Source organism: Phocoena phocoena, chromosome 4 (assembly GCF_963924675.1).
Source record: "Phocoena phocoena chromosome 4, mPhoPho1.1, whole genome shotgun sequence".
Lineage (NCBI taxonomy): Eukaryota > Metazoa > Chordata > Mammalia > Artiodactyla > Phocoenidae > Phocoena > Phocoena phocoena.
The window spans coordinates 26173435-26185711 of record NC_089222.1 but is presented as its reverse complement, the minus strand read 5'-3'; positions in this window follow the sequence as shown (position 1 = coordinate 26185711).

The window sequence follows — 12277 nt, the reverse complement described above, 5'->3', positions numbered from 1 at the left end:
TGCTGGGGAGGTAAGACTGAAAGTGAAGCAGATAGTGTAGGGGGGAAATCCTTGGAGAAAGAGAACCAGGCATGGCTTTCTTGACATAAGAGAAGCTATTTTGGGCCTAAACAGGCATGGCTTTCTTGACATAAGAGAAGCTATTTTGGGCCTTAGTCATTTGCTTTTATAGAAGAGGAAATTTGGACACAAAAACTGACACCAGGGGGTGTGCACACACAGAGAAAAGACCGTGTGAAGAGGCAGCAAGAATGCAGCCATCTGCAAACCAAGGAGAGAGGCCTCAGAGGAAATCAATACTGTTGGCACTTGATCTTAGACGTCCAGCCTCCAGAACTTTGAGAAAATAAATATCTGTTGTTTAAGCCACCCAGCCTGTGGTATTTTATTATGGCAGCCCCAGCGAACTAACACAATTTATTACTCCTTCTTCATTTCTGCTGATTTTATATGCTTATTTCAGGCCTGAGTCTTTAGCCTGGAAATTTTAGGAGCACATTAACTACTATCCCTATCTCACGCTGTCCCAACCCAAGGATTTGAATCATAATTTTCGAGCTTTAAAGCTCAGCACATAAAAAGCCAAAAACTCAGCACATAAATCATATATCAGAATTAATAGTATGAAACATCAAATGGTGGAAAATTGAGAGCACAGAATAAAAATACAAGTGGATGGAAAGCATAAAAGACAAGATCAGGGCTTCCCTGGTGGTGCAGTGGTTGAGAGTCCGCCTGCCGATGCAGGGGGCACGAGTTCATGCCCCGGTCCGGGAAGATCCCACATGCCCTGGAGCTGCTGGGCCCATGAGCCGTGGCCGCTGAGCCTGCGCGTCCAGAGCCTGTGCTCCACAACAGGAGTGGCCACAACAGTAAGAGGCCCGCGTACCGCAAAAAAAAAAAAAAAAAAAAAAAAAAAAAAGACCAGAGAACTGAAAGACACATACAGAAGACCCAACAGTGAGTAACAGGAGTTCCAAAGGGAGGAAGAGTAAAAGATGGAGTAGCATTTAATATAAAAAAATATAGAAAAAATGTTCCTGAACTAGAGAAAGACATTCATCTGCAGAATAAAAGATCTCACTCAGGCAGGATTGATGAATGAAAACATTGTTGTGGAAAATAAGACCGTAGGCTCCAAATTTTAAATAAGACTTTGTCATTTACTAAGAATGACATTGCAGAAAAGGAGGGGAGTTCCTATCAGCTATAGCAAAGCAACCATAACTAATGTCTTAATACATCAAAATTATCATGGTTTATATTACACAGCAGTACAATGAAAGCCCAATTCCAAGAATTGCACTATAGGCAGAAGAGAAGAAAGGACCTCAGTGACAATGAGAAAGGAAATATCAGCAGTCACAAATGAGCAAACAAAAATGACTACCTGAAAGATATGCCAATATCATGCAATTAGAAAAGGTCATAGCATCTATTCATTAATATATTAAGGACCTGTCATTTTGTTGAGGTTTCAACTTTCTTTATTCACATGCTGACTTTTAATACTATCTTGTTATGGACATATTAGAAATAATCTTAAATTTCTTAGTTCCAAGGATAAAGAAAAAAGTCTGTCTTCCTTGGTAAAAGAATAAATCATGAAGGAAAAATAATCAGACCACCTTTTACTTACAATATGAGAAGCAAGAGGAAAATTTAGTATCATTTATATTGAAAAAAAGGACTATGACCCAATAACTAATATAACTAAGATATCATTTAATTGTCAATTTGAAAGAAAGTTGTTTGGAAATATGCGAAGACTGATAGAATATATCACTCAGTAGTACAACTGAAGAAATAGTAAAGGAAAGGACTATAATCAAACTGCAAAAAAAAAAAAAAAAAAAAAAATCAAACTGCAAACAAATGAAAGAAAATACAGCCCTCAAGACATGGGAAGATGGACTAGATGAAAGAGTGATGAGCTCTGACACATCTGTTACCTGAAGAGAAATCTAAACAGAGATGCAGGCTGAGTATTTATAATATGAGTACAGACTGTTGATTCTTGAAATAGAAGTGGCATACGTGAGGAATCCCTGATAATAGACTAACTAAAGGTAATTATCAATAAAATATGCTAATAAATCCTAGCAGTTTGGGGGTGGGGAGAGGGGAAGTAAAAGTATTCTAAAGGGCTCATCCAGTGAAGGAGCAGAGCACCTAAAAACAGAATTAATTGGTTTCTTATTTTCATATAACCCTTTCATATGGGTTTCATTTTGAGTATATGAAAATGATAATCACCAGTTGAATGGAAAAGTATAATAAAATTTGCTGATTATAAAGAGGAAGAATATAAGTAATAGTAATGATCAGAGAGGGAACTAGTAAGGGAAATATTTAGAAGGAAAATGTTTAAAAATGCAAACAGGGCTTCCCTGGTGGCGCAGTGGTTGAGAGTCCGCCTGCCAATGCAGGGGACACGGGTTCGTGCCCTGGTCCGGGAAGATCCCACATGCCGCGGAGCGGCTGGACCCGTGAGCCATGGCCACTGAGCCTGCGCGTCCGGAGCCTGTGCTCCACAATGGGAGAGGCCACAACAGTGAGAAGCCCGCATACAGCCAAAAAAAAACTTGCTGAAAAATATTACTGTGAAATATACATTAAAAGAGCACACTTTTACATGAGAATATCCAGAAGAACTAAGACCAAGAAATATTCTAGTAAAGGTATTGGACTTTAAAGGAAAAGAAAAAGAAATCATTGGGAATCTAGACAAAAGAGTACATATTTCAGAAGGACATCAAAATTATCAGATTTTTTAACAGCAATGCTTTATGCAGGAAGAAATGGAGCAACATATTTAAGATACTTAAATATGGTATAAAAAATAAGGATAAAACAAATGAGCAATTGTGATATATTCTAAATCTATCATTATTTATGACCTTGAGAATGAGGATTCTCAGTGTGAAAAGAAAAATGTAAAATAAAAAAGGTTAATTAAAAACCCTGTAGTCCTGAATTTGAAAAATCCTAAAAAAAAAAAAAATCACCAACCAGTAATTTTTTATAGCAACCCTAGCTTCCAGACTGTTCTTTTGACATATCATTTTCTTTTGAAGGAAACCATAAAGGCTTCTTCAAGATATGATTGATTCCAGGTCTACAGCAGAAAATATGCTAGAACATCTTGAAGTATTATATAGCAGAAAAACAATCAGAAATTACAAGGGTCATGTCACAAGGATTCAGAAGTCAAATTGAGGCTCTAATTGGCCAAAGTTTGTATAAAAATTGCAATAGATTGAAGCCAATCAGATATGTTTAAACTTGTGAGTTCATAATAATATTAAATACTATTTTTTAAAGATTGCATTGGTCACTGTGGTAGGCCTCCAGAGATATACAATTTTTACTGTATGTGGAAAAAGGGTCTTTGCAGATGTGATTAAGAATAGTTAGATGGTGGGACTTCCCTGTTGGCACAGTGGTTAAGGCTCCACACTCCCAATCCAGGGGGCCCGGGTTCGATTCCTGGTCAGGGAACTAGATCCCACATGCATGCTGCAGCTAAGGAGCCCTTGAGCCACAACTAAGGAGCCTGCCTTCCTCATCTAAAGACCCAGCACAACCAAATAAACAAATAAATATTAAAAGAAAAAAAAGAATAGTTAGATGGGGAGATTATCCTCAATTATCCAGGTGGGTCTTAAATCACAAGTATTCTTATGAGGGAGACAGAGATTTGACTACAGACAGAAAATAAGGAGGCCATATGATGGAAACATTGTCAAAGAGAGAAGATGGAGGAAGCACCTGGACATGGGATTCTCACCTAGAGTCTTTGAAGTGAGTGTGGCCCCACTGAAACCTTGATCTTAGCCCCATAATACGCATTTCAGACTTCTGGCCTCCAACATTGTAAGGGAACAAATATATGTTGTTTTAAATCATCAAGTTTGTGGTAATTTGTTACAGCAGCCATAGGAAACTATTATAGTTGCAAATCATTATCTTAAGAACAAATGAAAGGAAAACAGCAAGCATTCATGTCACCCTACCTAAGTGAACCATACCACTTGGTAAATAGTAAATAAGTTTGTGTCTTCTTATAAACTTATTTCAGCTAATAAAAACATTAGGCTATCACTATTTCACAAACACCAATGAATTAATGAATCTAGGCATTGAACACAAATGGCTGCACACATCAAAACTGAGTGAAAACAATCTATAAGTGCCTTCAGATGAAAATTATAGTCATACCAAAGGGATAAAAAAGTATTTTTATCAAGCTTCTGGATCCTGAAGACAGTTTGCAAGAAATAGAAAAAATAGAATATTTGAATTACACCATGAATACATAATCAGCAAAATTCATACTGTGAGAAACTGGACAGGACAAACAGCCCAGTTCTTCAACAGATAAATAGTAAAAACTAGAAAGGGATGAAGGGAACACCTGTATATAAAAAGAGACTTATAAGACAATTCAAGTTAACAAAAATGGGTAAGGGTCTAGGGGTGCCCACTTCAGTGATTGAAAACCATAAAAACTCCAAGGAAATGAGTATTTTAAAAGTTGGGAAACTAGATATGGGTGGGAGGGGGCTGTGAGAGGGAAAGAGCACACAGAGAAGCTTCTAGGATGGCTAGTCAATATCTGTTTCTTGGCCAGAGCAGTAGTTACAAAGGTGTAGTCTTAGACTATTTGGGCTGCTATAACAAAATACCACAACTGGATAGCTTATAAACAACAGAAGTTTATTTCTCACTGTATTAGAGGCCAGAAGTCCATGATCACAGCACTGGCATGGCTGGATGAGGGCCTTCCTCCAGATCACAGAATTTTTCTTCTATTCTCAGTAGGCAGAAAGGGCTAGGGAGCTCTCTTTTGCCTCTTTTATAAGGCACAGTCCCATTTGTGAGGGTTCTACCCTCATGACTTAAGCACCTCCCAAAGGCCCCGCCTACTAATACCGTCACCTTTGGTGATTAGGATTTTAACATGAATTTTGGGGGGACACAAAAATTCAGACCATAGCAGATATTTAACCTTATAATAATTCACTAAGATTCATTTTCTTTTGTGTTTTTTTTCTGTAATTTTATTTTATTTTACAATAAAAAGACAAAAAAGAAAGTAAGTAAAAAGTACTAGACTGGCATACAACTAAAAAACTAGACAAAGTATAGGAAACAACTGTTTTCAGACTTCAGAAAACAGGCAGCACAAGGCTATGATCCTAAAGAGAAGGGAAAGCACTTAAGTGAGTCCAGCAATCATTCTCCCTTTCTAACTGGAGGCACTTTCCAGAATGAAAAGCAGGAAGGTAGAGCATAGACAGACCTGGGATATATTTGAGTTCAGACCAGCCAAAGTGTAGTAACATTAGTGAACAGTCCAGGCATTCAGCAGAGACCCCAAAAGGGTACTACCTTAGTAACAAGGCTAAATTACATCCACATTAAGGCTAGTCTAGCACCTCACAAACAAAACTTTTTAAACAACCTCAAATGGATGAATAATTGTGTTACACAAAAAAAGTCAGCATTCTTTAGAGGAAAACTAAAAATCCAGACTCAACAACATGAAAATTATCATATTCAGCATTGAATCAAAAATTACTAGACATGCAGGAAAAAGCAATTAATAACTAGGAATGCAATTAGTTAATAGAAACAAACCCATAAATAAAATAATATTAGCAGACACATTCTTTAAAATATCAATTAGAAATATTTTTAAGGAATTATAATGAGGAAAGAAAGTTATGAAAAGAGAACTAAAATGAACTTTGAGACCTGAAAAATATATCCAATATGAAAGGAAAAAAAAAAAAAAAAAAACACAGGAAACAATAAATGGGCTTAATGGCAGATTGTCCAGTGTAAATTAAGAATCAATGAACTTAAAGATGTAGCAATTAACAATTGTTTAAAATAAAACACAGAGAGCAAAAGGGCTGAATATAAATGAACATATTCACTCTGTGAGCTATGGGACTATATCAAGTGATCCAACTTAAGTACAAATGGTGTTCCAAATGAGGGGAGCAGAAATTTTTCTGATGAAATAACAGTCAAATATTTTTTCAAATTTTAAGAAAATTATAAACTCACAATCCCATGAAGCTCAATAAGCCCCAAGTAGAGCAAACACAAGAAACCATACCAAGGGACATAAAATCGAATTGTTGAAAATCAGTGATAAAGAGAAAAATTTTAGTGAACCAAAGATTAAAAAAGGGGGGGCATTTTTCATGCTTTGGAATTAATAAGAGTTAAAATTGACTTCTCATTAGAAACAATATCAGCTGGAGGGCAATGGAAAAACATCTTCAAAATAATGAAAGAAAATGAAAACTATTGATCAGATTCCATATCTAGTTAAAATATCCTTCAAAAATAAAGGCAAAAATAAAGACATTTTCAGACAAAGCTAAGAAAATATATCATTAACAGTCCAGCACTACAAGCACTACAAAAATAAAGAAGTTATTTTTGGCTAAATAAAATTTTAGATGGAAATTTGGATCTACACAAATATTCTTACAGTCCAATTAAAAGGTAGAGATTTTCAGACTGGATAAAAAGGCAAGGCCAAACTTTATGGTGTCCACAATAATCACTTTAAATATAAAGACAATTATAGGTCTTTAGTCATAAAAAAGATCAAGTGGCTATATTAATATAGGACAAAATCAATTTCAGGTCAAACAATATTACCAAAGTGAAGAATGTCATCTCATAATAATTAAAGGATAGTTTAATCAAGAGGACATAATTCTAAATGTGTATGTGCCTAATAATAAGCTTCAAAATGCAAGAAGCAAAAACTAAGAAAACTGAAAGGAAAAATAAATTAATCCATAAATGTTGTTGAAGATTTCAACACAGTTTAGTAATTCATAAACTAAGTTGCCAGAAAATTTCTCTAAGATTATAGAAAACATGATTAACAATAGCACCCTGATTGTCCTAACTGAAATTATAGAAAACTACACCCAACACAGAATACATCTTATTTTTGAATGGGCAGGAAATATTCATCAAGATAGATCATATGTTGACCCATGAAAGAAGTTCCAATAAATGTAAAATAATCAAAGTCATACAGCATGTATTCTGTGACCACATGAAATTAATTTAGAAAACAATGACAACATTTATCTTGAAATAAATATCTAAATATTTTAGAATTAAATTACACAGTTCTACATACCCCATTGGTCAATGAATAAATAACATGGTAAATTAGAAAAAATGTTGAACTGAACGAAATGATATTATTTTTGAACTATAATGAAAATGACATCAAAATTTGTAGGGTGCAACTACAGTAACTTACAGGGAAATTTATAGCTTTAAGTGCTGATATTAGAAAAGAGGAAACATTTAAAAACCAATGATCTAAGCTTCTATTTTAAAAAGTAAAACAAACAGGGCTTCCCTGGTGGCGCAGTGGTTGAGAGTCCGCCTGCCGATGCAGGGGACACCGGTTCGTGCCCCGGTCCGGGAAGATCCCACATGCCGCGGAGCGGCTGGGCCCATGAGCCATGGCCGCTGAGCCTGTGAGTCCGGAGCCTGTGCTCGGCAATGGGAGAGGCCACAGCAGTGAGAGGCCCGCGTACCGCAAAAAAAAAAAAGTAAAACAAACAAACAAAAAATTAAACCCACTGTAAGTAGGAGGAATGAAATAAGGAATAGAATAATAAATTAAGTGGAAAATAAACGATAGAGAAAATCAATTGAACAAAGAGCTACTTCTTTGAAAGGATCAATAAAATTGATAAACCTCTTGCTAGACTGATCGGGAAAAAATGAAAAAAGACAAAAATTACCAAAGACAGGAATGAAAGAGGAGAAAACGCTATGGAGCCTACATACATTAAAAGAATAGTAAAGATATATTTTGTTAAAAACTATGACTACTTAGATAAAATAGAATACTCCTGAAAGGCCAAATTAAAACTGGCATGGGGGGAAAAAACATGTTAAGTCTCCTATTTAAAAAATTGAAATTGATTATTTTAAAACTTCCCTTTTACAAAGGAAACAGCAGCCCCACACGGTTGGACTGGTAGATTAAAACAAATATTAAAAGGAAAACATCACTAATCTTATACAGACTCCTTCAGAAAATAGTGGTAATGAAACTGTTACCAATATCCAATTCATTTTATGATGCCAACATTATCCTAATACCCTAAAACCAGACAGAGACATTGTAAGTAAACAGAACTACAGACCAATATCCCTTAGGAACATAGATTCAAAAATTCTTATCAAAATATTATAAATTCAGCAATATATAAAAATAATACATCATAACTAAGTGGAACTTATTCTAGAAATGCAAGATTGATTTAATTTTCAGAAACTACAGATACTTAATTTGAAATGGGTCATTGATCTAAACATAAAAGCTAAGACATCATAGAACTTCTGGAAGTAAACTTAGGAGAAAATCTTCACAGAACTGGAGTAGAAAAAAGTTTTTGAGATAAAACACCAAAAGTTCTCATCATGAAATCAAAAACAATGATAAATTTGGGGAATTCCCTGGTGATCCAGTGGTTAGTACTTGGTGCTTTCACTGCTGTGGCCCCAGGTTCAATCCCTGGTTGGGGAACTAAAATCCCACAAGATGCAAGGTGCGGCCAAAAAAAAAAGGCTAAATTTATTTTATCAAAGTTGAAAACTTTTTTAAAAATGCTTTTATTGTAAATTTTATAGTTTAACAAATTATTTAATAAAATATATTTTATGAGGTAAGGAACTAAAGTAACTGGAGAACTGGTTACAAAGGTTATTGAGAGAGTGGGCATGTGGATTCTGAGATCTAATTGTCTGAATATAAATTGCACGTACTAACGAGGAGAACATCCCGACTCCATTAACATCCTGAAGTAATTCTTCATACCAGGAAATTACTGCAGCTTTTAAAACTATTTGGCAGGGTAAGACCACACTTCATCCCAGGGTAGAATGTGAGAGCAGCTATATGTTTTAAGACTAGTTTGAAATCTACTAATATTCTTTTTTTAACATTTATTCTATGATTCTGACTTTCCTACTCCTTTTCTCTTTTCCAGTTTCTTCTTAATTATTAGCTGTTGGTTTACAATGCTCACCGTTTATCCTTACTTGTTTTTCCTTGCTTGATGTTTTTTCTTCCTTGAAGGACATGTAGAGGTGCCAAAAGATCTCATGGTGATAACTGCCCCTCTTCTTTTCTCCTGTGCTTCCCACCCAGGGTTGTTTTATTATCCATTTTCTAGGTGTAAACCTGTATTACTATGTGTTTTGTTATGACACAGTCACAGTCTTGGTTCCTTTTGGAGTGGTTTTAATAAATGAGTTATTTTTAGATTTTGTAATAGTATCTTTGTTATATTTTTCCAGTTTTATTGATATATAATTGAATAAGCACTGCATAAGTTTAAGGTGTACAGCATAATGACTTGACTTATATGTTTGTGAAATGATTACTGCAATGAATTTAGTTAACATCCATCATCTCATATAGATACAAAAAAGAATTGTGTGTGTGTGTGTGTGTGTGTGTGTGTGTGTGATGAGAATTCTTAGGATTTACTCTCAACAACTTTCAAATGTGCCACAAAGCAGTATTAACTATAGTCATCATGTTGTATATTACATCCCTATTACTTGTTTATCCAATTACCCTCACAGCCCCACCTCTTGTAACCACAAATCTGATCTCTTTTACTACGAATTTGTTTTTTGTTTTTGTTTTTGGTTCCACATATAAGCGAGATCATATAGTATTTGTCTTTCTCTGTCTGTCTGACTTATTTCACTTAACATAAATGCTTCAGAGTCCATCCATGTTGTCACAAATGGCAGGATTTCCTTCTTTTTATGGCTGAATAATATTCTATCATATACATATATATGTGTGTATATATATATCATAACTTCTTTATCCGTTCATCTGTCAGTGGACACTTCGGTTGTTTTCATGCCTTAACTATTGTAAATAATGTTGCTATGAACATTGGGGTGCATGTATCTTTTAGAATTAGCATTTTCATTTCCTTCAGATATATTTCCAGAAGTGGAATCGCTAGATCATATGATAGCTCTATTTTTAATATTTTTAGAAAACTCTATACTGCTTTCCATAGTGGCTATACCAATTTACAGTTCCTCCAATAGTGTGCAGGGGTTCCCTTTTCTCTACATCCTCACCAGCATTTATTTTTTATCTTTTTGATGATAGCCATTCTAACAGGCATGATGTGCTATCTCATTGTGGTTTTGATTTGCATTTCCTTGATGATTAGTGATGTGGAGCACCTTTCCATGTACCTGTTGGCCATTTGTATATCTTCTTTGGGAAAATGTCTATTCAGGTCTTTTGCCCATTTTTAATTGGATTATTTGCTTTTTTTACTATTGAGTTGTATGAGTTCTTTATATATTTTGGATATTAGCCCCTTATCAAATATACAGTTTGCAAATACTTTTCCCCATTCTGTAAGTTGTCCTTTTACTTTGTTGATCATTTCTTTTGCTGTACAGAAGCTTTTTAGTGATGTAGCCCCACTTGTTTATCTTTGATTTTGTTGCTTGTGCTTTAGGTGTCATATCCAAAAAATTATTGTCAAGACATATGTCAAGGAGTTTTTTTCTTATATTTTCTTCTAGAAGTTTTATGGCTTCTGGTCTCATTTTGAAGTCTTTCATCCATTTTGAGTTAATTTTTGTGAAAGGTATAAGATAGGGGTATAATTTCATTCTTAGAAATATTCAATTTTCCCTGTGATATTTATTGAAGAGACTATCATCTCCATTGAGTATTCTTGGCTCCCTTGTCAAATATTTGTTGACCATATACATGTGGATTTATTATGTTTCTAGGCTCTCGATTCTGTTCCCTTGGTCAATGTGTCTGTTTTTATGCTAATATCATACTGTTTTACTTACTTTAGCGTTATAATATAGCTTGAAATCAGGAAGTGATGCCTCCCACTTTATTCTTCTTTTTCAGGATAACCTCTGCTCTTTAAAACACATGATTAAGAAAATGAAAAGGTAAGCCATATTGGGAGAAAATGTTATATCTATCAAATTTTATACATATATATATGTGTGTATAATTATACATGTGTAATACACATAATATATATTTATATTATTATATTTTATATAAAACTATATGTATTACATAAATATGTAAAGATATAGGTAGTCAACAAACACATGAAAGAATGCTCACTATCAATAGTTGTCAGAAAAATACAAACTGAAATGCAAATGAGTTATTACTACACATCATTTCACATGGCTAAGATTAAAATAACTAGAAATAACAAGAGTTGGCAAGGATTTGAAGCAACAGAAATAAATAGCCTAAACATTTACCTATTCCAAAAATAAAGAGAAAATTATATAGAAATTCATCCCAGTTACAATCAGTGCTAGAAGATGATACAACATTATTTACATTTTCCTCAGGAAAAGAAAGAACATCAGAAGAATTTAATACAAAACCAAATTATTATACATGTTTAAAGCCAACAAACAGAGTTTTCAAGCCTAAAAAATCAGAGGATAGATTATATTAATTTTAAAAAGAAAACCGTTGAAATTTTAGGAAGAAAATAAGCTTAAAACTAAACCAAAGAAAAAAGATAACCTTATAGTAAACATTAACAAGTTAAAAGAAGAAAACAAAACAATTTGACAAAACTAAGAACAAACATAGCTATCAGATCAATAAATTTAAATAAAAAAACTCACCTAGTGAAAGAGGAATCTCTTAGGTCAAATCATAGAGCTAAACCCAAGTATAAACTGTAGATTCAAGAGATTCATCTAAAACCAATCTAATCCAGAAAGGCTGAAAATTAATAGTTGGACACAGACATACCTGCAAATGCCAACAAAATGAAAATAGGGGATATTTGTGCATGTATCAGTTCTTTTTGCAGAAATTGCTAGGTGTTTATCAATCCCACTTCTCCTTCCACATAGGAATACTGCCTTTCCCGGCCCAAACTGCAATATGAATATGGCCTTGTGACTGGATTCTAGACAAAGTAGTGTGGTAGATGGGATACATCCACTTCCAGGGTTGACAGCAAAATGTTTCATGCAGCCTTCTCACTTTTTCTCTTAGCCAGCTAAAAGCAAAAGATCCGGCATAAAATTCTGAGAGGATCATAGTAGGTGGCTTGAACTAATTTACTCTTTTCTAAATATAAATATATAAAGATGATAGTTTATACTTATTCCTCTAGAAAATATGGTCCTCCACACCAGAAGATAGCATCTCTGGGGCTGATTTCCT